General features: G+C 37.9%; 1 protein-coding gene across 1 annotated transcript in view; it reads left to right on the top strand.

Annotated features, from left to right (window-relative positions):
• Nucleotides 1-27657, top strand: part of TENM1 (teneurin transmembrane protein 1) — an 828896-nt gene that overhangs the window by 105478 nt on the left and 695761 nt on the right. The window contains exon 2 of the mRNA XM_051969260.1: nucleotides 4127-4211. The gene's annotated coding sequence lies outside the window, so the exon portion shown is untranslated. The remainder of the gene's footprint in view (nucleotides 1-4126; nucleotides 4212-27657) is intronic.

A 27657-nucleotide genomic window follows, 5' to 3' on the forward strand; every position in this document is an offset into this window, starting at 1 on the left:
GGCAGGCCCATTGCTGCCAGTAGGTATAGTAAGGCGGACGGAGTTTGTCAAACTTTCAATTTTGGGACAAATTCGGGAATGTTTTGTCAAGGTCCTCAGGGGTACCACTGGGAAGAGTTAAGGATAGTAACCCATTATGACTAGATACTGAAGCTTTGGTCCTTAACTGCAAATTTCCTTGCCTCCATGGCTTTAAGCTAGGAGCTGGATTTCTTTCCATTTATTTTTTATCAGTCATTAAGTCGACATTACATAAACCACTTGTGACTCTGCCTCACTCCACGAACTTCGCCATATGGTGTCCATGCTTAGGCCTCCTTCGCTTCTCTCATCTTGTCAAATTCACAACATGAAGTCAACCCATTTTGAATTGGCCTTCCGCAGGCCGATTTACCTAATGACGTTGCTGACCACATACCCTTTTCCCCCTAATTAGCTCCATGGGGTCCTTGGGAATCCCTTCACTTGCAAACCATTGAAAACTGAAAAAAGAAATACCCATTCTGGCTCCGGGTAGGACGGTTATACAACTGACTTGAGTGTGGTGACAGGTTTCTGACAAAAGGGGAGACCACTAATTAGGTCCAACCAGATTAGAAACTGATTTCTTTGTTATATAAGTCCCACTCATTTTCACTGTGCATTTGAGCTGAGGCAAACTGCATTTTGTATTCAGTATCCCCAAACTGTCATTACCTGTGATCAAAAATATTGATAAGCGATATAATAGCCCACCAAATGTATTAAAAGAATAATTTAGAAGTCTCTAGTGTTTATTTTGGGGCTTATCCATTCCTAGAAACACAGGCAGTTTCTGTAGTTTTCCTGGATTTGGTGGTTATGGCTTGTTTAGAGCTCAGGCATTATTTTATGCCAGAATTCATTAACCTTTTGAAAGTTTCTGATATGGGCAGCCACCATTGTCAGTCCCACTACCCAGTACATGAGCTGCATTCTAAGAAGAGGAAATAGATCTGATAGGATTCAGAGTCTCTGAAGACTGCTTTCTTTGGACACTTGGTTTCTGAGGTGTAGATAGAGGTAGATAGATATGGTCTAGAGGGCGGAACTGCCTCAGATCTGATAACATTTCAGTTCTTTTGTTAGAGGAAAAAATTACAAGCTTCTTTTAGTGATAACTATGATTTGTTGAAAGGTGTGCATCAATCTTTTTACTGTAAAGGAAAAAGGAATGATCTCACTATTTAAAGCTTGGTTTCAATATATAAAGTAAGGGTAATTGCATGTGATTTGTGCATAGTGGAGAAGCCAGGATCTGAAAAGGCAATCTTTCTCTAAAAATGCATGCATTTGTGGATTAGTGCTTTCTGGGCTCAGCCCATAGAGTAGAGCACCTAGAAGAAGGGACAAATTAAGCTCCTCCTCCCCCTCAGCTCTTTGTTCTCTCCAGTGCTCGGAAAGGGATTGTAAAAGTACAGAGCCCCTGCTACCATGTGATTATGTAGGAAGAAGCACTAATGCAGAATCTGTTTTAATATTGATTCTCACTTTAAATAAATGTTTATCTCCTTGAAGTAATTTGCTGACATTTTTCATTATTTTCCTTATACATTAAACTGGGAGTCCTTTGGTTACCTTCAAATTCTAGATGGGCTAATTAGCTGGTTTGTAACCCACTACAGTACCATATTTTTTTTTCTGGATAAATTAATTTATAGCTTTGCATTGAAATGTAATTAAAATGTTGTTGCAACAAGTTTTTAGTCCCTAATCAGCAATTGCTGTTAGTCTGTACAGGAATTGGATGGTAAATTTTATTAGCTCCGTTTTCCTAAGCAAAAGATAGCATCTGATCACAATCTCCAAGTTACAGAGGCAGGAAAGCCGTCCTTGTCCAAGGCCTTGTCCAAATTGGCCGTCCTGTTCTTAACAGGACTCTGTGGCTGTAGAGGCCATCCCCAGTCCCTGGTAATTTCTCTTTGTTTAACAGCATTTACTTTGGGAAAGGTGCTTAATGTGTCCAACCAAGCAAAACTAATTCTTGTTCCAGTTTCAGCCTGTTTCCTCTTCCTGTATCTTTAATTCAACAGCTGGGGCTGTTGAAGTGGATAGAGTCAGGAAGACCAGAGTATAAAGCTGGCATCAGATACTTACTAGCTCTGTGATTTTGGGAAAGTTGCTTACCCTTTACTTGCTTCTGTTTCCTCATCTGTAAAATAGGGATAACAATAATAGCACCTACTCCCCAGGGTTGTTGTGAGAATCCAATCGGGTGATAATTATAAAGTGCTTAGTGTAGTGTCACAGTATATAGTAAGTATTTATATAAATGTTAGTTATTATTATTATATCTAAAGCAGAACTAGTATCTCTTTATAATAAACTTTATTACACTTGAAAATCTTGTTAACATGAACCTACTACCTTTCCATCTCCCCTTTGGTTTCCCTTTCTCTGGACTAAATTAAAGCAAGTTTCTTTACTTCTACCTCTTTGTTCCAATATCCAGTAACATTAATTAAGTGCCTACTATGTGCAAGTCATTATGCTAAATACTGGGGATACAACTAATGAAAGGAAAGACCATCCCTTCCCTCAAGGAGCTTCCATTCTAAAGAAGGAGACAACACATAAAAGGAAGGGGGAAAGGGGTGAGGGTTGGAAAGGGAGACTGGGCAAGAGGGAAGGGCAGGGAACCAAGGGGTACTCGACACAGGGGCATCTTTTTACATGGACTTCGAACCAGTCTGAGTATCAGAGTGAGCTGAAAGAGTCCAATTTCTTACCTGTAGAAAGAAAGCACTGGGAGGAGTTAGCTATTCTGTCCTTCAGCTCTTTAATCAGAGGGGAGAAGGGGCTGAGGGAGACAGTGTCAGTGAAGGCTTGAGTTAGTGCTTAGTGAAATGATTAGATGAACATATTCTGAGAGGGGCATCTTATTCCGTGCAACTGAAACCAGACAGAGCAGCAGATGCAGAGTGCAGTGACTGTTCCTACTGTTTTTAAAAATATGTACCAAGTGTGAGTCCAAAGAATCCATCATAGCTGATGACTGATTTGATTTTGTTTTTTTCTTGTTTAATAGCATTACAGAATCAGAGAGCTACCAGGCTGGAAAAGACCTTAGAAAACATGTACTCCAATCCATACCAGTATAGATATACACTAAAGTGCCACATAACCAAGTGGTTCTCCAGCCTCTGCTTAAATACTGTCAGTGTGAGGAAGGCCACTACTTCTTAAGATAGTCCAATTCACTTCGAGGTAGCTCTGTTAGCAAATTGTTAGCAAGTTTTCACTGGCATAGGACCTAAAATGGAGTTCTTTGCCATTTTGCCCATTGTTTCCAATGCAGTGTTCTTTAAGAAGAACAAGAGCAAGATTGTTGTTTGTTCAGAGAACATCTATTGAGCGCTTGCGATGTACCAGTATCTGATTAGATGCTATGGTGATTTTCACAAATACAGTCAATTATTTCCCATGGGTCTTTGGTAGTTGATTGAGTCAAATGAGGATTTAAGTCATTTTCAAATGTTAGCAGAAAATGGCAGATTAGGGGCAGCTGTCCAGCTGAACCCTCCCAGTATCCCCTTCCAAACAATTTTAAAATAACGCCTAAAATCAAAAATTTCCCCACAGTTTCTTTAGCCACTCTCTGTTCAATGGGCATTTATTTTGTTTCCAGTTCTTTGCTACTACAGAAAGTGCTGCTGTAAACATTTTGGGATATATGAAACCTTGATGTTTTTACCTCCTTGGGGCATGTGGCTAAGAGTGAAATCTCGAGCTTAAAGGAAGTACAAATTTTAGTCAATTTCTTGACATAACTCCAAATTGTTTTCTAAAATAGACCAGTTCATAGCTTTTCACAGGCCCTCCTACAATGACTATTTCCATCTTTTGTCATCTTTGCCAGTTTGTTGGGTGTGAGGTAACACCTCATTTGTTTTCTTAAATAGACACCACACCAAATCTGTATGAATGGAGGGAAAGGATGAAAGAAAAGTTTTGATATTGCAGAATTAGTAGACTTCACAACTGATCACACATGTAAATAGAGGGAAAAGGTTATGAACCTCAATGACTGGTAGAATGTTTGAAACTAGGGAAGTTAAGTCATTCCCTTTGGGTAAATTCTCTTCCCTCTCATTTCTTCCTCACACAGGTTCAAGGAACCAGCCTTCTCAAGTGCTCCTGAATCTTAACTCTTTCTTGATCAAATCTGTTCTCCGAATAACACAGGCCTAGAGGTATGTATGATTTTTTTCAACCAATCCCAATATATTTCCTGTGTGTTCTCATCCAATTTCATCCAATGGCTTAAAAGTACCACTTTACTCCTCCTAAATTGTTAAGGACTCTTTTGGATCTAATTTATTCCTTTGATTGATTCTGCAGTTCTGTCAAAAAGATGGTCTCACCTTATAAAGTTATCAAGGCTTTGAGTATCTTCCTATTAATTATATTAATTAAAGTGGAGAGATGCGAGGCGCCCTTCTCATGGGAACAAACTGCATTGAATTCAGTCAAAATTAAGTAGAAATACATTTTCATTATTTCAAGGGATGCCGCCAGGTTGTGAACCCAGGTGAATAGAGGGTACCCTCAACAGAAATCGAGACATTTGAAGCAGGAATGGGGTGGAAGAAAATATAAGTTCTCTCAAAGAGAACTCTTTGGTGTGTGTTGAGTTTGCAATCCTTCTAAGACATCCAGGTGGAGAGCAAGCAGGTGGATTTTGAAGTCTTACATGGCATTTATTCAATATAAATTTCATGGATTCAAAAGCTTGGTTTGTACAGTTCTAATATTATATCTGCATTGTCATTTGCTATCTGAAGGAGTAGTTTCTATACTAATTAGTGTAGTTTATAAAGTAATAGATGCTTTTGAGTGCGTGGGAGGTGAAGCATTTCAATGTAATTGCTGTTTAAACAACATTTCCCTTAAAAAACTTGTATAAATTAATTTTCCATATAAATGCATATCTGGAGTGGTCTGTTTTTACTTAATCTCTGCACAAACAAACAAAGCCCTCAATGCGCTGCCCAGTCCTCCTCTTAACTCATTTTAAAACCAACTTACAGATTCCACGAGTAGTCTTTTGTTTGTTTCACTTAGAAATCAGCTATCAGAGTTACATAGAAATAAGATCTGATCCTTATCTGTAAATGTTCATTCATATTGGCAAGCCAAGGAAATCTTTTTTTTTTAAGTAAAACTCTAAAAACACTGTTCAGAAAGAGTTAAGGTATGTAAACAGTGCAGTGATTTTGGATCCAACATAATGTTCTCTAATACCTCAATATGTTCTCTGGGATGTCCTCTGGCAGTGAATCTGGAAATGATTACTATGATTTCTGAAGTCGGAATTACAGAGAATCCAGGGTGCAATGGAACAATCTAAGTGGAGAGTTTAAGCATGTATTAGTACATTAACAATGACTTTTTACATGAAGGAAATAGATCAGAACATATAGCTGGGACCATAAAAAAAGGAAGGCTGGTTGTATGCCTAGAATAGAGACAGTAGAGGAAGAGTCTTGGTATTTCTTTGCAATAGTAACAGAAACATAGAAAGGCCTATAATTTAGAAGGTTTTCTTTGGAGTATTTGTGGAAAGATATAGATAAGAAGGTGCAGGGTCCAGGAGCGAAACTTGTGGCCTACAACACTCTCACTCACGTGTGCCCCAAACCAGATTTACATGTAATTAGAAAATATTTAACAAAATAAATAAAAATACAATAAAATATCAAAAACATTACATTTTAAGACTAAGTCAACATGCAATCTGTAGGGATCATTTATATCCCGATTAGTGGCTCCCATTTCTATTTGTTTGACATCCCTGAAGTAGAAGATAGAAAGCTAGCACCGCATTCAGAATAACAGTGGCAGCAACTTTCAAAAAATAGAAGGAATAAGATTGAATAGTGTTTGGTGAACGTATCCAAGAGAGTCAGAGAGGGTAGAACCTGGCCTGGTGTAGATACTCAGTCCAGAAACTGTGGGTGGAAACAATAGTAAAGAGAAGAAAATATCAAACGGTGAAGAAATACTGTCGGTTAAACAAACAAAACCTAAGAGCTTAATAGAGAAGAAAGTAACTCCATAAGAAATAGAAGCAAAGAAATAGGAAGAAAAATTATGTGGGCCCAAAAGACTCTGTGAGTAGCTGGAAGACATGAAGAAAGAGATAAAAGGTAAAATTAGAATTAAAATAAGAGTTCTGGAGGAAAGGATGTGAAGGAGAATAAGTGATGTAGAATAAAATATCTTACAAAAAGTAGGAGTCTCCATGAAATCTCCATGAAAAAGCTAATCAATTTTTAGCTTCTTAGTTAAAAAACAATAGGGAGGATACCATAAAACCATACATCCTTTTTGATTACTCAGAGAGAGAAGTAGCCTGCACATTGGTTGATTATTCTGTTCTGGGTACTGATTCTTCCCTGGGTTCTTGTGACATTGAATATCATATTTAAAAAAATAATAATAAAAGAAAATGATATATTAGGACTAGAGGGCAAAGTGAAAATTCTAAGAATCCATTTTCTGAAGGTAATCTAAATTGAAAATACTCAGGCATTTCATAGCAATAGCAAAATTTTGAGCTTTCAACTCAGAGAAAAAATACTGCAAATCTCCAGAAAGAAAGAGATCAAGTAACAAACAAAAACAATCAGGATGACAGAAGACTACTTCTAGTTATGGTACAACTACCATTAAAGAGGAAAAAAAAATTAGGATATAATATTTATCCTGAGGTTTACAACCAAGATTAACTCATCCTCCAAACTGAGTATAATTCTATAGGGAGAAAATGAATTTTAATAGAACAGAGAATTCGTAAGCATTTCTGATAAAAAAAAAATAAATCATATCTTAGTGGAGACATTGAAACACAAGTACAGGAATCAAGAGAAGCCTTTAAAAAGTAAATATATTTGAGTGATTTGAGGAAGCTAAATCACAGACAGCTACTCTTTTTGTGTGTAATGAAGATTGTTGGCAGTCTGATGAAACCTATGGGCCCTTTTTGAGAATTTTAAATTAATTGAAAAAAATGTAATTAAAGAAAATGCTCAATTTCAGTGAGAGGTTAGTGAAAATAAAAATTCCCCCCCCACCTAAGTTTATAGAAAAAACTGAAATATGTCCAGGAGCCACTCGGGGATCTGTAGACTCCATATTACAATCTCCTGAGCTAAATGATGACGAATCATCTATATTCTAATACGCTGAGAAGAACATTTGTTCCTTTAGAATTGTTGTTCAGTTGTGTCCAATGCGTCGTGACCCCATGTGGGGTTTTCTCAGAGAAGATACTGGAGGGCTTTGTGATTTCCTTCTCCAGGTGATTTTACAGGGGAGGAAACTGAGGCAGACAGAGTAAAGTGAGTTGTATTGGATCACACATCTAGGAAGCGTCTGAGGCCGGATTTAAATTCACCATCCCTTGTGTCTTAAAAGACACAGGAAATCAAGAAAGAGAAACACAGGGTCTGAGTGTGGTTTTGTTGTGTTTAAAAGAGGAAAGTAATGGGAGAAGAAAAGATCTTTTTGAAGCAACTGCTTTGAGCTGTCCAAACTTGGAGGGAAACTATTCAAAGGTTTCTGGCTATTTAGACAAAAAGGAGGGCAGCCAACAAGCCTCTCTGTAGTAGGATTTGAGGCTGGAGGCATTAAAGAGTTTGAATAGCCATCCCATGGATGTAGAAACTCTACTTCCCAGAGAGTATGTGTTACAGTGCCACATCTCTACCTTGTGCCAGAGCTTCAAAGGAGCTAAAAGCATCAGAAAGAGGCAGTGGGGAATATCACTGATTTGTGAATATAGAAGGCATTAGGATCATAAGATTATAAGAAGTATTAGGGATCACGGAATCTATTCCCCTGCCATTTTTCAAAGTCATATTTGCATTTTTGTTAATGATCAGAAAGCAAAATGTTTTCTGCTAAAGATGTAACATGTTATAGTTTTTGGTCTGATTTTTCTTGCACAATATGACAAATATGGAAATATATTTAAAAGGATCACACATGTTTAACCTATATCAGATTGCTTGCTGTATTGAGAAGGGGGAAACTAGGGAAGGAGGGAGAAAAATTTAGAACACAAAGGCTTACCAAAATGAATGTTGAAAACTAGCTTTACATGTATTTGGAAAAATAAAATACTGTTGAGAATAAAATAAAATAAAGCTCACATGTCAAGGTATTCAAATAACTCATCACAAAATCCTTGTCAGATTTGGGGGAGAGGGGTAGGCTGAGATTACATATATCCTTGAGGAAATGATTTTGTATTATCTCTGTATTATTTTTACCCTATCTTCCCCCAGTTAAATCTAAACTCTTTGTTGGCAGAGGCTTTTTCTTTAGTATCCTCAGTGTCTAGAACAATGCCTAATATATGATAGATACTTCAAAAATGTTTGTTAAATAAATAAAACAATTAAGGACATTAATTTACTTTTAAAAAGCATTTTATTAGTATTATTTATTTATTATACATTAGTTACAATACATAATTATATGTAAATATATATTATGTTATTTTATTTATTGATATTTTAAAAATAATTTTTGTTGATGTATAATCTAGATTTTCCCATATCATTTTTTTCTTTTCCATCCCTGAGAGCCTACCCATATAATAAATAATTTGTTAATCAATTCAAACAAAATAGACATGCTGCAGGCACTAGATTCCTGAGGTGAAAACTGTCTTTAAGTCAACTGGTTGAGGTCCATGAGCTGTCCCAGAGTCTTGGGTTAGGCCCAGAGGACCCAGAAACACAGCTTCCAGAATGCCTCAGACATGGATTTCTTGGGGCTGGCAGTCTCTCAAGTAAGTTCTGCTCTGATCTGCCAAGAGGGCATGCCACAGTATCCAGAATGGCTCAGTAGATGAAAAATCAGAGAATCACATACATCTGGACTCATTTATTGTTCTGTCTACACCATCAGCCTTCAAAATGCATTTCAGAAATCATCAGACTTTATAAGAATTTGCTTCTGCTAGCAGAGAGTTGTTTCTTTGTTTTACATATTCCTTCATTACAAGAGGCCTTGTGGGGAAAGATTCCCTACACTTATTCTTCGAGACTGTTGTTCACATCAGAATGTGGAAAGTCCCTGGAAGATAACATTCTCTTATTTTTAAATTGGGGTATACAGAGTGTCAAATCTTGCTGTTGTGATGCAGGTATTAGTGGTCCTGCAAGAGTCCTCAGGACTAGCTTGAAAGTAAAGAGCAACAGAACCAGGTCCAGAAGGGTTCTTGGAATTCTTACTAGCTAGGGTTATGGAAGATGAATTCTTTTTGTCTTAATTTATTCACAGAACTTTAAAGTAGAAAAGGCAGTCAGTGGCCACATAATCCAATCTATATTCAAAAAAGAATTCCCTGCCCCCACCCCCACAATGTATGAGAAAGCTGGTTTTCCTGTCTCTGCTTGAAAGCCTCCAGTGAGAGGGGAATCATCATTTACCACAAAAAAGTGGAGAGAGTATCCAGAAGGATTGGAAAGAGGCCAAGGAGAAATCAAGAAAGATGGGGGGGGTTAAAAAAAGAATAAAAAAGAAAGATGGGGGTTGGAAAGAGGCCATTATATGTGAAAATTAAGATACCATTGGTGACGTTGGCAAGAACCATTTCAGTTGAATTATGAGATCAAAAGCCACCTTGAAGAAGGTTTAGAACAAAGAGAAGAGGACATAGTTGCAATGAATGTAGGTGACTTTTTCAAGAAGTTTTATCTTACAAAAGGATATCTGCTTATCTTACAAAAAGATATCAGCTAATACCTAGTGGGAATGAGAGGATATTTTGAGAGGTTTTTTTAAAGAATGGGGGAACCATGAGTATGTACATAGACAGCTCCTTCCTGGGGAGGGATCAGCAGATAGAAAAGATTAAATATTCGAGGGGGGGTTATAATACTGAGACATTCTACTGGGGAAGATGGAAGGGGTTGAATTCAGGTAGAAGAGTTGGCCTTGGGTAAAGAAAAGGACCACCTCCTCATCAGAGAGGCAATGAGCTTGATGCTTCATGGTGGTGAGCATGAGAAGGAGGAATGGAAGGTTGCTTTGTATATAGCACATGGAGATGAAGACTGAATTGATTTAACAGAACAGTTGTAACATCAATAGAAATAGTAAAGTTAGAAGAAGCTACAAAGGTTGGATGAAGTTTAGTTTTGGATATGTTCACTTTGAGGTGCTGGCAGATATCCAGTGGAGATGTCCAGCCGGCAGTTAACAATGTGGAGTTGGGATCAGAGTGAAATCTGATCTCAGTAGATGTACAAGTTATCTGCCTGGAGGTGTTACTTCAAGCCATGAAATCACCAAGCTGGAAGGTATAGAAAGAGGAGTCAGGATACAGCTTAGAGGTTAAAAGGGAGAAATGAGAAATGCCAGCACAATTGGTATAGCACATAGATTGTGAGCCAGCAAATGGGACAGAGAACAAGTGTTTAGTCAGGTAGCAGGGAAACCAAGAGAGAGTAGTATCACAGAAGTCAGGGGAGTCAGGAGTATCCAAAAGGATGGAGAGGTAACCATCAAAAGCTGTGGAGAGAAAGAGAGAAGGGAAAGAGAAAAGGTAACCTTAGAGGACTCTGACTTTATTTGATTTTCAAGCATTTGTAGACATTTTGCCTGCTAGGAAATCGTAGCTGAATGGAAAAAAAAAAACAGATGTGGGTTTACAAAAGTAGTTTGATCCCCCAAACTCTACTAATTTCTTTTGTGAATTGTAATTGAAGTTAGTGAGAATTATGCTTATACTCTCTGGAGCAAAGGTATTCATAATGGCAGGCTTGATCCCCAGGGCACAGCTGTTACTTCTCCCCTTAGGGATCAGGGGACTCTAGAAGTGCTGGGGGATAGCTTCCTAATGTTGTAGTTCTTCAGTCTCTCCCCACTATGAGATTTCTCCTATGATCTTAGTTGATATTTACTCATCCAGACTTAAGTAAATGTAGTTCTTGAGGCTCTCCCCACTTTGAGATTTCTCCTATGATTTTAGTTGATATTTACTGAGCCAGACTTAAGTAAATTTTGGTAAGGGGCATTTACTAAGCTGATATAATAACAATTGGTACACAGTGTCCCCTGTCCAAAAGGCTATGATACATCATCCTGTTGCTATATAGCATTTGAGGTAGAGTGGGCTCAAGCTTAGAGAGCACATATAGCAAAGGAGTAACAACGCTTGCGAATCTTTTTTGCTGAATGTTCCCCTTAGCTATGGTATACTTTTCTTCTGGACTCCTTGTGATCCTGAAGCTGCCTTTCCTTGGTGTATATAGTTTGCCATTAGTTTCTGATATGGACACCAGGTCTGAGGATGTAGCTGGAATGCTGATAGGAAGTCCAGAATCCTCTGTACCCTTTGAAGCTCAGAAAATGCTCTTCCAGTCATAGTCAAATGAGACCAAGACTGAGGCCGGATGCTCCCAATCTGTTCTTTCTCAATAGCTTAGCTGGAAGATTTCTACCATAAGTTGTTCAAACTTGAATCTCTTGGTGCAGAATCGATCTATGATTTTATTCAAAACCTATAAAAAAGAATCAAATCTCCCCAATGGGTCTAAAAATGCCTCCTGTGCTATTTGTTTTTTAAAATATAAAATGGTGGGCATTTATTAAAATAAAGTGCTTTATAATTACAAAGCATTTTCATATATATCATCTGGTCCTCACTAAAACCTTGAGGCAAATAGAGCCTTTTTATATTTTATATTATTATCATACAGATGGGGAAGCTGAGGCTTAGAGAAGTTGAGGTACTAAACCAAGGTCACACGGCTAATAAATGGCAAAGCCCAGAATAGCTCTTTGGTCTTTAAAGCCAATATTCACATCATTTGACCATGCTCTCTCCCCATAAAAAATAAATGAAAAGCTAAATAAATGGCATCATGCAGTATAACTTAAAAGCCAAAAGGCCCAAGATTGACTAAGATAAATAAGCAAGCAATTCTATTTAATATGGGACAAAGCTCATAATTCTCTATCCATTATCTATGTGTAGACATATTGCATTATGCCTACACATGTGGAACATTAGATTTATTCACATCATTACGCTATTCTCCCTTAAAGTCCATCGGCACCTTCACCATCCACTTGTTTTTCAAGGGCGTAGAACACCTCCCCTCCAGTTCCCTTTGGGAATTAAACTTGCCAGATGTGATTGTAGGTAGGAAAAAGATCTTGAAAATTGAGACAGAATCATTAATGTGCGTGCCCCTGTGCTGTAACTTGCTTCCTTCCTTCCTGCCCTTCCGTGATGGAGGGCGTTTCCCTCTCATAGGAGAATGATGGCTGCCGAATGAGAAGCTGCAGCCTTAGATTCTGAGTACCACTCATATGTTACACTCTTAAGCCTTTGTTTTTTGTTTTTGTTTTTGTTTTTGTTTTTTCTGGGCTATTTCTAACATAGAGTATGTCTCTAACATGACATGACATGTTGTTTTTCCTTTTCAAAGTGCCATGCCATTAACATAGTCTCTGTTAGACCCATGCTGCTGATCCGCCAGTGCCTAGTTCTATGATATCTGGCTCCATGATGTTTCAGTGATTGTTACTTATCTAGAAACGAGTCCATCGGCCTGATGAGTCCATTGCGTTTGAGGAAGCAAAGACCCAAATAAATTAAGGTTTCTTCTGCAATCACATAACAGACTAGTGACACAATCAGACCTGAAATCATCCAACATTGAGATTTCAACTAAGAGACTAAGAATGCCTTCTAAGAAATGCCTCATCGGTGATTGTTTATTATATCGGTGTCCCGGTTATATCACTGTTTCAAAATCTGTTTACCATAGCATGGTAAATGATGCACGGGTCTCAAAACCAGGAAGATCTCAGTTCAAAGTGAACATATAATGCCTTAAGTTTCTTCAGCACTTTGTGGTTTTTAGGCCTTGTGATCCGTGCATTAGAGATACTTGAGAGTTGGATCTGAAAGAAATTAGGTTCTAGGTGGTACATCATGCATACCAGTTGATCTCCTTAGCTAGATTGGCAATATGGGAGGTCTCTAGGGAGCTGGGAAGTAGGGGAAATAGGATTTGTCTGGGAACAAATGTCAGTCGAGGTCTAGACTCGTGGACTGACACGAGTCTACCTACAATCACATCTGGCAAGGTGGACCTGATAGGCTTCCAGATGGCAGAGACAGAAACCCTGGAAGTTACGAGGCAGAGGACAGTGTACCAGAGAAAGAGTAGAAAGGAGGAGGAGGGTGCTAAAGGTTAAAAACATTTACTTACCTACTTGTAGGTACAGGAAAAAGAACACTTCTGTGAGAATCATAAGACCTCATCTGTGATATATGACCTTATAAACCTGGAAAGGTTATTTTCCTTCTATAAGCCTCAGTTTCTTCATCTGCAAACTGGGGTTAATAGTAATTGTGCTGCATTCAACCTATATTAGACTACTTGCTGTCTTGGGTAGGGAAAAGGAGGGAACAGAGGGAGAAAAATTTGGAACACAGGATTTTGTGAGGTGCGTGTTGAAAACTACCTTTGCATGTATTTGAAAAAAATAAAATACCACTAAAATAATAATACCTATGCCATAAAGTGCTTTTTGGGGAAATGAGATCTATTCTTGATCCCCATTTATTTTTCTGAGAATCAGCTTTTCCTGTCCTGAAACCCCACCCCCAGCACTGAGACAAGTCAGCTTTGATGACTTTACCGGTAGATAGGTGATGAGACAAACTACTGTAGGTTGTCATGTGTAAGTTGTTGAGATAGAGAGTTTAAGTTACCAAGGAACTAGTCCTTCAAAAGATGTTTTTTTGTAACTTCAGATGAATCTTAGATGATTCACAGATGGAAAATTTCTACTGAGCAATTAAGAACATAGGGCTGTCAGATAGTCTAGATTGTGACTAGATAAAAAAAGGGCATTCTTTGCCTCATTTCTTTGTTACCTAATCTTAATCACTGAATGGGCGTTGCCTCAGTCAAACTGAGATGTTAAAGATCTTTACCTTAAAAAGGCCAAGGTCTCCCATGGCATCCAGTCATCCCAATCTATGTCTTGCTACTGGACCCAGATGGCTCTGGAGCAGAAAGTGAGGCAGATGACTTTTTTGCACAGCCCTCCCTTATTTCAATCTAGTTCACTTGCATATCATGGTATCACTTCCTGGATATGATGGTTGTCTTCCAGAATGAAGAACAAAAAACAGCATCCCTTTTCTTGAAGAGGTCTAGAAAATTTGATACTTTCAGATGTTAGAGTCAAGAAAAAGTGCTAGGACAAGGTGAAAAATAGAATGGAGTAAACCAAGCGTCAGTCCTCCTCATTCTTAGGTCAGGACACAGAATCTAGAAGGTTACGTATGTGTTCTTGACTACTTGGAATTATGGGTCCGAACCAGTTAGGATAACCTTTTTTTTTTTTTTTTTGCATTACCCTGTCCTGTATGATCCTTCTTTCTTAGTCACCTTTGCTGCATCCTCATTCATTTCCCATTCCCTTTATTGCATGTAATGCAGGCATCTGTACTAACTCTTCATTCAAGTCCATACACTCATTTTCTCCCTCAGCAGTTTCATCATCTCTTTAATTATCATTTCAAAGCACATGACACACAAGTCTACAGATCTACCCCTTACCTCTTTGGGGCCGGTCCGGTATCACCATTGGGTGTTTCCTCCTGAATAGACATCTCAAACTCAGCAAATATCACAAATATCTTTCTCTTTTTTTCTGAGAACTCATCTCTACTGCTAGTTTTCCTCTTTCAGTTGAGATTCTCACCATCCTTCCAGATACCCGGTTTTACAACAACATGGTCAGCCAGAGCCTTTTTCACTTTTCCTTTGTCTTCAGCCAGTTGTCAAGTCCACTTGATTCTACCTATACAACATTCGAGCCCATTGTCCCCTTCTTTCCTCTCTGACGCTCAGGACTGTCGTCCAGACCCTCATCAGCTCTCGTCTGAATGACTGCTTTGACTTCTTAAGTGATCTCCTTGCTTCCAGTTTTTTTCCCTCTCTAGTCAGTTCCTAAAGCACAGTTCTTACCATGCTGCTCCCCTACTAAAGAAGCTTTGGGATCTCCTTGTTACTTTTAAGATAATATCCCAGATCTTCTCTTTGGCATTTAAAGCTGAAATGCCCACCCCCTTGACCTCTCTGCCTCTTGCAATTCCTAGTTCTCTTTAAAATTCTGCTTATGTGCCAGCACTTGTACAAAGACTTTCCTATTTCTCCATCTTCTTTCCCCCTCTAAAATGGCTTGGTTTTTATGCTGGAGCTATTTTGTATTTGTTTATTTGCATACAGAGCAACTTAGTGCCATAGTAGATAGAGCACTGGGCCTGGAATTGGAAAGCCTCCTCTTCCTGAATTCAAATCCAGCCTCAGACACTCACTAGCTATATGACCTCTGGTAGATCACTTAACCCTGGTTGCCTCAGTTTCCTCATATGCAAAATGAACTCAAGGAAATGGTAAACCCCTCTACTATGTCTGCCAAAGAAACACAAAGAAACCAAAAGTTGGACACAGTTGAAACAACTGAATGACAATTTGTTTACATGTTGTTTTTAGGTAGCGAGTTCCTTGAGGAGCGGGAAATAGTTTTTTTCCCTTCTTTGTAATTCCAGCCCCCAAAACAGTTCTTCTCCCAGCTATGTCTGAATTAATGAATAATGAATCCCCTGAAGTGATCACATGTATTTGAATTCTGATTCGTAATAATTGGAACCTGGCGGTAAGTGCTTAAAATGCTGTCTAATTAAATTGATCTGAATTGAGTTGGTGTTAAACTCCTTGGTCTAGGAAACTCTTAGATTCTATCAAGTGCAGTCTAGGAGTGAAATCCATCTAGGAAGTTGGAGCAGGTAATTCAGGTGGATCAATGTTGCTAGCACCAAGGGGTCAATAAGAGGGTCAGATGATCTGATCCCATCACAGCTGATTCCTAGCATTCAACAGATGTAACACCCAAATCAAAAAGAGACCTGATTCCCAGGAAAGCTTCCATAAGGCAATCTATCTTCCTTTAATCATTTGCCTCTAGATGGTATTTTCTCAAGCCTAAAAAAATCACATAATGGGATTTTGATGCAGCTTGTTTGAATGGATAGACCAGTAAAGAAATAATGTAGTCAAGGAAGTGTTCTCCTGACTCAGAGAAGCTTATCTGAAAAATATTTGTGGCAAAGCCTGAACAACTCTTAGAAATAAACATAGGGCAAGATGAAAAATCATTCAATATAAATTGTGTATTGTTTATCAGAAATAGTTGCTCTATACAGAAAGATTTTCATTATGATTATTGAGATAAAATGTGGCTTTCAAATATATTGCTCCAATATGACCAGCATGTTGCATTGCAAAAATAGTTCTTACTCCATAAAGGGTTTTGATAAATGAGGACTGAAATATTCAATCTATCCAGATGCTACTTGAATATCCTTCAGGTATCTTGCTTCATGGTAAGTGAAGCAGATATTGATGGTGTCAGTGTTCATGTTTTGTTTTGTTTTGTTTTTCTTTGTGACCCGCCCATTTTGTGGAAGAAATCTTCAGGTCTAAGATATCGTAAACTCATTATCTTGGGTTTTCATTCTCAGGGCCGGGCGATTTTATTGGAACTTTTTCCGGGTTTTATCACTGTGTATATTCATGATAGAGATGCAGCTTTTGCAAGGTCATCATTGAAAGTTAGGAACTTGTCATTAGATGATACTGACAAGAGGCTGGCATTAGGTTCCTTGGTTTCCTGATCTAAACTCCGTTTTCTTGGTGATTTCCTTTTTATTTTTTTGAACTATGATTCTTTATTAAAACAGCTGGATTTAAGCAATACTTTTGTCATCAGTATTACCACTTAGGTATAATCTATGGCACTCACTTCTTATTCTTGGGAGTGATAAATCATATGATCACAGATTTAGCGCTGACAAGAACTTTAAGGTTGTAAAGCAATGAATAGAGTACCAGACCTGGAATCAGGAAGATCTGAGGTCAAATACAGCCTCAGATCCACACTGGCTTTGTAACCCTGGCCCAGTCACTTAATCCTGTTTACCTCAGTTTCCTCTTCTGTAAAATAGGGACACACTGGAGAAGAATATAACAGACCACTCTAGTGTCTTTGCCCATGGACAAAGCCATGGGATCACATAGAGTCAGACATGACTGGACAACTTAACAACAACCTAGGATATCCTCCATCCTTAATTTTAATGGATTAAGAGGCTGAGATACAGAGAGAAGTGACTCAAACAAAGTCACACAGGGAGAGGAGCTAGAATTCAAACCGAAGCCCTCTCTCTCCAAATGCAGTTTTTCTGTTATGCTACATTGCATGCATTCATCTAGTCCCAATCATCTCAGCCTTTGTTAGAATTCATCTTTTTAATATCTTCAATCCAATGCTGCAGTACAATTACTTCTGGGCCTTTCTATATGGCCCTTGGATTTCCTCTTTGGATTCTTGGTTAGTTTGACTTCAAAAACCCTATCAGTTTTTCACATCTGCTGCTTATGGATTCTTCAGCTTAAGGAATCATCTCTATTACTCCCTTTCCTTTGGGCCCGCTGCTCAAATCATTCTCCATAGGTTTCAGCTCCCTTTAAGCCCCCCTTTTTAATTCCTTCTTTGCAATTGGTCTAAGGAAAGGTCTAGTCCTTTGGCAACATGATGATGCCGAGGCTGAAAAAACACTCGAACTTTTTTAGTCAGAAAGAGGTAACCTGACACTCCCCTCTTGAGCAGGAGAAAATACCTCCCCCAACAGATATTTCCAGGAAGGTTCTGGCAAGGTGTTTCCCATATTTATTGCAGCAGCCCAAAAGGAGCTATGATCTAGTCAGGTGAGATGTTATTCCTTCCAATGATTCACTGCCCGATCTGTGGGAGTTTTGTCCAGAACATGCAACAGCCTGATGAGGAACTATTTCTTGAAAGGCTTTTATATCTTTTGCCACAGACCATGGTTTTTCCAACATTCTATAAAAAAGAAACCAAAGTTTCAAACCAAGATTAAAAGTGATTTCATCTTCGGTTTTATATTAGCTGTTCCAGAAATATTTGTTGGTTGTTGGGTGAGTAGAGAAGTAATAGTAGTGGTGGTAGTAGTAGTGGTATAGCAGTAGTAGGGATGATAACAATAATGGTAATAATCATAATTGTAATGATAGTCCTTTCCCCCCCAATATTCAGCCATCTTGAGACTGTTATGTTTCTCCCTTCACATACCAATATCCTGTCCTCACTCAGTATTTGTATCTGAAATTGATGCCCACATTTCCAAATTTGGCCCAAATGGCCCTCGGTTCTTTTAAATCCCACCCAAAATCTCACCTTCTCTAGGAAGCTGTTTCCAATTCCTCTTAATTCCAGGGTCTTCTCTCAGTTGACTATTTCAAATTTATTATATATATATATATATATATATATATATATATATATATATATATATATATGTGTGTGTGTGTGTGTGTGTGTGTGTGTGTGTGTGTGTGTGTGTGTGTGTATACACACATACATATGTAGCTGGTTTGTATATAGTTGTCTCACATTATCTCCTCCATCAGATGGTGAGTTTCCCAAAGGTAGAGAATGTTTTTTTGCCTTCTTCTGTATTCCCAGCACATCACACACTACTTGACATTACTTGATGAATGTTTGCCGACTAGTTTAACTGACCTAGGAATGCCCTGGGATTTGATGACCTATACCTGATATAAAGTTAACTTTTGAACTTAGAACCAATTCTTTTCTCTCTTCTGGCTGGCCAGCTGTTCCAGGATGTTTTACAAATGACTCCCTTTTGAAAAGATGGTGATATTGATCATGTGCTTGGCTATTACCAGACTGGAACTGGAGACCCTCTCCCATCTCCATGCATTTGCATAGGCTACTTCTCTGCATACTTAGGATGCCCTCCCTCCCTCGCCCAACCTCTTGAAATTCCTGATTTTCTTCACAACTGACATCAAGTGTCCCCTTGGTTCAAGAAGTCCTTCCTGATTGCCTCAGTGACTCATACCTAACCATCTCCCAGGTTCCTTTGAATTTGCTTTGGATATATTTTCTATATGCTAATACATTTCCCTCATTGAAACATAAGCTTCCTGAGTACAGGAACTCTGTTTTTATCTGAATAGCCTCTGTGGTGACAATGGAACCTGCACAGAATTAGCACTTAATCAGGTTCTTGTTGAATGCTTATGTGTGTTGCTGCTGAAACTTAAAATGAATTTGTTTAAATAATTTATGTGGAGGAAAAGTATAGAAAATCTCTACTTCCTTCCAATTATTTTTATTACTTAACAAAATCCCTGCTCATTTTTTTTTTCTATCTGTTAATGAGAAAATGCTTGAAATCTTTTGAAATATGACAGAACATTTCATGACTGAGTCAGGATCTCAGTTTTATTTTTTTTCAAAAGGAATACTGTGAGCACAAAGGGAAAGTGACGGCCCAAACTTAATGAATTCTGAAAGCTCCCTTGGGGTACGTCCTAAGAAAGAACCCAAGAGAGATGGCTGTCTTTAAGGAAATGATTCTACAGACTTGCAAGCAAACAATTTCAGTGATCAGTGGGAGGAGAAACTGTAGTAGGTATGCATTGGACACAAGGAGAGGGAACTGGGCCAGTGTAATAAAGTCAAGGCCAAGGATGATGCATGTATGTGTGTGCATGTGTGTTGTATACATATATACGTGTGTGTGTATAAAGAAGGTGGGAAGGAAGGAAAAGGAGAGAGAGAGAAAATAAGAAAATAAGGTCTGCTAAACAGAAAATAATTGTGAATATATATGAAGTTATGGTTATAGACTCTTACCCAAAAATAATATCAAATGCTACAGGAATTATATTAAATAATACTGAACATTCTCAGCATGACCAGAATCTATTGCTCTGTATCTGACCAGGACCACTTCATAATCAGAAATTTCACCATGAAGAAGATATTGAACTATTGAAGGAAGCTTTTGTAAGTTCCTATTATGTAACTGAGGAGAGGATGTGATACTTGTCCCTGGACAAATCCCAGTTCAACCCCAGCTCTCCCCACTCTGCAAGCTGCCCCATCTCCTCACCAGTTGCCTTGTCCCCACCCCTGCCCTGGTTTTCCAGCTCTTCTCTTTATTTTGCCTTCCTCATTATAATGTCAGTTCCTTGAGAGCAGGGATCATCTCGTCTTCTTGTATGTACATCCCCATTACTTAGCATGCTGTCTGGCATAGAGCAGGATTTTAATAATTGGGTTATTTATCTAAGATAAATATATAGACAAGGTGTGGACATATTGGCATAAATGGTAGCTAGGTGCCACAGTGGATAGTGAACCAGGCTAGGAGTCAGGAAGATGGGTTCACATTTGACCTCAAGCACTACCTGTGTGACCCTGAGCAAGTCATTTAACCCTAGTTGCCTCAGTTTCCTCTTCTGTAAAATGAACTTAAGAAGGAAATGGTTAACCATTCTAGCACCTTTGCCAAGAAAACCCCAAATGGGCTCACAATGAGTCAGATAGAACTGAAACATGACTGGATGACAACCACAAAAATAGGCATAAGGGACAGCTAGGTGACACAGTAGATAGAGCACCAGTCCCAAGTCAGGAGGACCTGAGTTCAAATGTTACCTCAGACACGTAACACTTCCTAGCTGTGTGACCTTGGGCAAGTCACTTAACCCCCAACTGCCTCAGAGAAAGAAAGAAAGAAGGAAAGAAGGAAGGAAGGAAGAAGGAAGGAAGGAAGGAAGAAAGGAAGGAAGGAAGGAAGAAAGAAAGAAAGAAAGAAAGAAAGAAAGAAAGAAAGAAAGAAAGAAAGAAAGAAAGAAAGAAAGGAAGGAAGGAAGGAAGGAAGGAAGGAAGGAAGGAAGGAAGAAGGAAGGAAGGAAGGAAGGAAGGAAGGAAGGAAGAAAGAAAAAAAGAAAGAAAGAAAGAAAGAAAGAAAGAAAGAAAGAAAGAAAGAAAGGCATAAAACAGCTAGAGAACAAGCATAAGATTATTCATACATGATTATAAAATAGTCTGGCATATCCTATCAAATACAAGTTACCTTAAGAAGAGCTATTTAGGTTAATCACAGCCATGTGACCTTTGATAGATTATTTGCTCCCTTTGGGCATCACTAAATGGACACTTTTGAAAGCTTATTTGCCCAAAGGCAAAGGAATGAATGAATAAATGGTTGAAGTTTCTTTTAGTACTTAAGATCTATAAATCTATAAGTAATAGCTTTCAGGAATTAATTCTTTCAAAAATATGGTATTAGCTATGTGATATATATTCAGCCCTATGCTAGTTAGGCAGTGAGGAGGATAAGAAGGAATTATAATATGCACTTCCTGCCTTCTAGGAGCTCGTTATTGATAATGAATACAAAAGAGACATACTTGAAACAAACGGTAAAGTCGGATTATGAGTGGCAATGGGGAAAAAAAAGCCAATGCCTATTATTTGACTGTTTCAAAAATATTTGTTACCCGCCTATTGTGTGTGTCACATGCTGTGGAAAGATGGGAAGAGGGATTGGAAGGAGCTGGAGTTTTCAAGGAAGGCTTTATGGACAAGATGAAACTTGAGTCGTTCTCGACTGGAGAAAAACCGCGAGCAGAAGTTTGCCATTAGAAACCAGAGTAGTGAGTGTTACATCCCAGGCTGACCAGATCAGAAGACTAGCTGAGAATTGGAGAGGCTTGCTGGGATAGGACAATCAGAATTGAGTGAAAGAGGCAGAGATTTGTGAAATTTAGGAAGAAGTCAGTGTACAAGTTATTTGCTGCAGACTATGGAGTACACCCAGGGTGGCTCCAACTGGCCGAATCATCCACTTTTATATGGGAAGGCTCCTTAGGTTTTTAAAGGCTACCCACTCAACCTGAGTAAGGTGTTATAGTACTTAGCCTAGGAGGTATGATGGGATCATGACCTTTTCAGGGGAGCCATTGATGTCACTCCTCATTCCTCCCAGTTATTCCTGACAGGCTAAAAATGAAACTTTCTGGTATGGTTTGTCAAGCATTGGAGTCATCTGTTGTGGCAATAATCTGCTCCAACTCAGCCATTCTGTTATAGGTTCTGGTGAATAATGGGCCTAGACTTGGGAGGAACTTAGTCAGTGTTGGCCCATTGATTAATAGAGGAAAAATTCAGTAGGTAGACCTTGAGGTGATAAACGGAATGAGTGCCTCTGCAGTCATTAGTCTTCATGCCCAATATCCACACTGCTATTTATTTGGGAAAGGCTGACTCCTCATTTATGTAGCCCCAAACTCACAAGGCCTCAGACATTCTGGCTTTGACTATCAGTAGATATGGAAGTAAAATGTCATCTCAGTAACTCCCTTTTGGGGTTTTAATTACCATTATAAAGTAGGAAAATATCTCCATCGAAGTGTTAAAGTAGTGAAAACATCTCTCTCTCTGTATGTCTCTGTATCTGTCTCTTTCTCCCTCTCTTTCTCTGTCTCTCCCCGCCCCACTATCTTTCTGATGTGAAAATTGAAAAAGAAAACCTGAGCTAACATTTTTGCTAATATAAACATAAAAGATCATGAAAATTGAAATTATATTTTCATTTTTATGATATACTTTGATTTGCTATAACAGCAATTTTCATCCATTACCTTGCAGGGTATTTTAAATAATTTTTCTTCTGCTATATCTGATTTCCCCAAATACCACAAATCTAACTGTTACAAATAGGGAGGGAAAGCTCTGTAATTATTTTCTCTTCATTACTTTCTTTAATGGTTTTATGAGATCACATCAAGATCCTTTCAGTTAAAATTTATCTAAATGTTCAAAGGTATTACTTAGAGACTAGCACTATTAGTACAGCATCCCATACAACTAGAAGCTTTCCTGTCTTGTGCTGTCCTGCCCCTATCATATATGGTATATGTGACCTTACCTCACAGTCATCTACATGTTTATATATTTTTACCTCATATTTTCCAATGGATCTTCCTTTAAAATTAAAGTTTGGTTCCCTGTTATCCATACCAGAGGCCTTGTTAGTTTTTTTTAGTTTTTCACAGCCTCTACTATAGGGGGGAAGCCTTCACTAATATGACATGCATGAAACTTGAAGCTGTATATAATAAGATCAAAATGCAGAGGGAATTTTTGTTGGCTCCAAAAGGCTAACCTAGGCAGCTCCCATCATCAGTAATGTTTGACTTCATGAGCTTTGTCTTGACCTCTCTTCTGAGCCATGTGAGCTTTTTCTAATTGCTTCTCATCTTACTGAAAACAAACACAGGTGTCTGCAGCAAATACTTTTGGTGTCCCTGCTGACCACACTTTGGGACAAAACCAAGAGAAAACAGAGACCAATTGCATATAATATGGTTAATTTCTTTAAGATCTCTTATTCTGTCTGATTTACCATTTCTATGTGGCTATACTTTATGTGTGAAAGCCTTGCTTTTGTCCTCAAAAGACCTAAATTGGGGGAAGGACTAGGATAGGAGATCTGGGGGAGAAAAAACAAAGGTAGCTGCCTCAGTGGGAAAAGGTCTTTGTGTCTAGTGCCCCCCCCTCCCAGGTACTGGAATGCAGTGCTTCATTGACTGTAGAGCCCAGCCTTCCTTCACTTGGTTCCTTCACTGACTGGGAAATAGATCTTCTTAAAAATAAATTGCTAAGTTTAATAACACAAAGAAACTCAAGGTCTTAGCTCCTAAAAGATACTTGGAAATTACAGACATGTTATGGTAGACAGTGGCTTTTGCGATTCTGCCACAGATAAAGCCATACCATGTTATCCAGGCTTTTTTCTCTCTTTTACAGCCTTATCAGATTGATTTCAGAGTAGTGAGGATATAAAACGGTCACGCAATACACTTTGCTAGTAAAGAGAATGAAAATGAAAGCTAGTCTTCTCTGTGTCTGAAAAGTGAAGTGAATTCTATCTTGAACTTTTTGAAAGCATATGTTTTCATGTATACTTGGGAGAGCCTTTTACTTACCTTCTAGGACTGATGTGGTGGGAGAACCATACTAGTAGCTTGTGCTTGTTACATAGCAAGAACTCTTAAGATTCATAGTAATTGGAAGTATCAGTCAATATTTCTTAGGAGATGGAAGGGGTTTGCCTTGTCAATAGGTCATCATATTAAAAATCAGTAGTTATTGTGCAGAAAGATGTACAATCACAGATTTAGTGCTAAAAGTGACCCCAGAGCCATCTTCTCCACTTTGATTTTACAGAAGAGGAAACCAAGGTTTAGTAAGATTAAGGGATTAGATTAATGTCACCCTCAGGATCAGATGATCCTAAATGTAGAGTTGAAGGGACTTTAGAAGTAAGCTAGTCCTATCCAGAAGTAATCTAGTCCTATCCCCTTAAACAGAAAACTAAAGCCCAGGAAGGATAAGGGACTGTGTGATATCACAGATAGTGGTAGGTTAGTCAGGATTTGAAGTCACTTCCAGGTAACCTCTAAGAATCAATTCAGCAAATATTCCTGTAGTCTGTACTAAGTCCAGGAAGCTTACATGGTATCGGTGTGGTTTGAGTGATGCTGGGTTGAGAGGTAGGAAAAAAGCTCTTGGATCCCACTCTCTTTTGAGGTCAGAATTCACAACTTTCCTGACTGCCTTCCTTTGTATTGTTTTTCCCCATTAAATCCCTTAACAGTCTTGACTGTTTGTTCTTCCAGGTAAATTTTGTTATTTTTTCCAGCTCTATAAAATATTTTTTGATAGTTTGATTGGTGCAGCACTGAATAAGTAAATTTGTTTAATCAGAATTGGCATTTTTATTATATTGGCTTGGCCTCCCCATGACAAATTGATATTTTTTCCCAATTGTTTAAATCTGATTTTATTTGTGTGAAGAGTGTTTTATAATTATGTTCATGCAGTTTCTGGATTTGTCTTGGCAGGCAGACTCCAAAGTATTTTCTGTTGTTTCTAGTTATTTTAAATGGAATTTTCTTTCTGTTTGTTTCTGCTGGATTTTGTTAGCTATATAAAGAAAGGATATTAATTTGTGTAAGTTTATCTTAAATCCTGCAAGTTTGTTAAAGTAGTTGTTTTAGTTAATTCTCTAAGTATACCATCATATCTTCTGCAAGGAGTGATAGTTGTGTTTCCACATTGCCTATTCTAATTCCTTTGATTTCTTTTCTTCTCTTACCTCTATAATAGCTAATATTTCTAGCACTATAGTGAACAATAAAGGCAATAATGGGCATCCTTGCTTTACCCCTGATCTTACTGGGAAGGCTTCTAGCTTATTCCCATTACAGATAATGCTTGCTGATGGTTCGGGTAAATACTGCTTATTTTAAGAAATGCTCTCTTTATTCTTATGCTCTATAGTGCTTTTAATAGGAATGGTGATGTATTTTGGCAAAGGCTTTTTCAATATCAATTGAAATAATCATATGATTTCTGTTGCTTTTGTTATTGATACATTGATGATTTTTCTAATATTGAACCAACCCTGCATTCCTGGTATAAATCCCATTTGGTCATAGTGTATAATCCTTGTGGTATATTGCTATGATCACCTTGCTAGTATTTTGTTCAAAGTTTTTGCATCAATATTCATTAGGTAAATTGTTCTATAATTTTCTTTGTTTTTAGCTTTTCACTTTAAATCATTTTTAGATGTTAACTTAGGGGTACAATATCTCTGAGCCCAGACTTATTTAGATTCAAAAACTCAATGGAGCTCAGTTCTAAGTCAACTATGCAATGTCGTTTGTAAATGCAGGGTATTCTATAAGGAACCAGCTTCTCTGGTTTATAGGAAGAGACTTGTATTAATAAAAGAAGTGAAAAATCAGCCTTTCAAGGTGGAAGATGAGAAAAGCTGCAAAGGAGACATTTCATATTGTAACCATATTGCTACAGTTGTGCCATACTGTGAGATTAAAACATCATAGCACTTTCTGACATTACTATTGTCTTCTTTGAAATGGATAGTTGGGCTTAGAATTACAGACTGAGAGTTTTCTCTAAAAATATCAGAATGTCTGCTTCCTTTTTATTAGTCGTTATTGCCTTGATATTCCTCTCAGAAGTTGATACTTTGGGGAGACATACTTTTTTTTTCTATTGAATATATTTTTAGAATCTCTCCATTCATTTTTTTTTAATAATCTACTATCTTATCAGGATCCTACTTCTTGATTGATTTGGATTTCAAAGGCTTGAATAAAATCCTGCTTCTACTTCAGGGTTGTTTTCAAAATCTCCAGTGAATTAAACTGCATTTTTTCAGGAAAAAGACAGTTTAATTTTGTACTCTTGGTCAGTTTCATTTGCATTTCAATGCCATAGTCTGTTTCTTCCTTTTATTTCTTATCTTGCATTATTCAAATAGATGTTTGCTAATAATTTGATTGTAAAACCCCTTTATCACTGAAAATCTGTGTCTTGATGACTATGTTTCTGAGTGAACTTATATGAAGAGCCTCTCTGTCAGTGTCCTTTGCATTCTCTTGATTTCTCTTCTGACTGTTCTATTTTCAAAGGACAATATATAAAATGTTTTCTGTAATGTTCTCAGTTTGGTTTTCTTAGGGGCTTTGAGCAGCCTTCTTTTCAGTACAGTAATCACACAACCAGGTGTTAAAGTCCAAATCCTTTACTGTCTCTTTCAAAGTCTTGTTTCCTTGCCTGAGGCTTCAGCTTGTTTTCTTAGAGAACTTAGAGTCTTGGTTTCAGTGAAGTGCAGGAGGCCCAGCCACCACAAGGCTGATGAAGTTGGAAATGAATCTCTCTCTCCTTTCCTCTGAGAGCTTGAGCTACACTGAGCTCTACACTGAATATAAACCAATCATTATATCACAAGGAAACCATTATTTGTTGTAATATTAAATCAATCATACTGAATTTAGAGAACTATTAAGCACCATGATAAACTAGATAACCATTGTCTCATCAGTTCCACTGACTTAACATCTTGTAAGAATCCTTGTTTCAGAGTTCTGGCCCATTACAGTTTTCCTGTTTAATTTTTTGAAATATAACATCACATTTTTGTTTACATTTTCCAGAAGACCAGTAACTCTTAGGTTGGTTCTCTTAGCTTTTTGTTGTGTGATGTTTGCCCATTTTCCCACAAGTTTTAGCCTGTATTTTACAGAATCTTCCTTTTGGTGAGAATTAACATTGGCTTTTTCATATACTTGAGTTTCTTATTCATCTGTCTTTGCTCTCCTTTCATTGATTTTAATTCCACCTTTGTAGATGTAGTGTTTTTCTTAATTTCTTTCATTAAACTCTGAAAATTGTGAAATAAATTCATTTTCAAGGGTTGCATTTCATCTGCATTTGTGCACAGTATTGAATACTTTTGTATATTTATTTCTTTAGTTATTCAATTTTCTTCTTTGTTTTGTCTTATTTAGCTATTCTGCTTTAGTGCATATATTACTGTGTTTAAGAAAGTCTAGTGATCCAGACTGAAACACAACCACTCGTTCAACTCCCTTGATCTTCCCCTCACAAATTTAACCTTATATTAAGTGTAAATCTGTCTCACTACAACTTCTACCTACTGTTTATAGTTCTAGGACTTAAAGAATAAGTCCATTTTCTCTTTTTCCTCAGAGGCAGCTTGTCTCTAACACTTGGATGTAACACTTGGAGTCAAGAAAAGCTGAGTTCAAGTGCAGCAGCAGATACTTACTAGCTGTATGACCTTAGCAAGTT

Source organism: Antechinus flavipes, chromosome X (assembly GCF_016432865.1).
Source record: "Antechinus flavipes isolate AdamAnt ecotype Samford, QLD, Australia chromosome X, AdamAnt_v2, whole genome shotgun sequence".
Classification (NCBI taxonomy): Eukaryota; Metazoa; Chordata; class Mammalia; order Dasyuromorphia; family Dasyuridae; genus Antechinus; species Antechinus flavipes.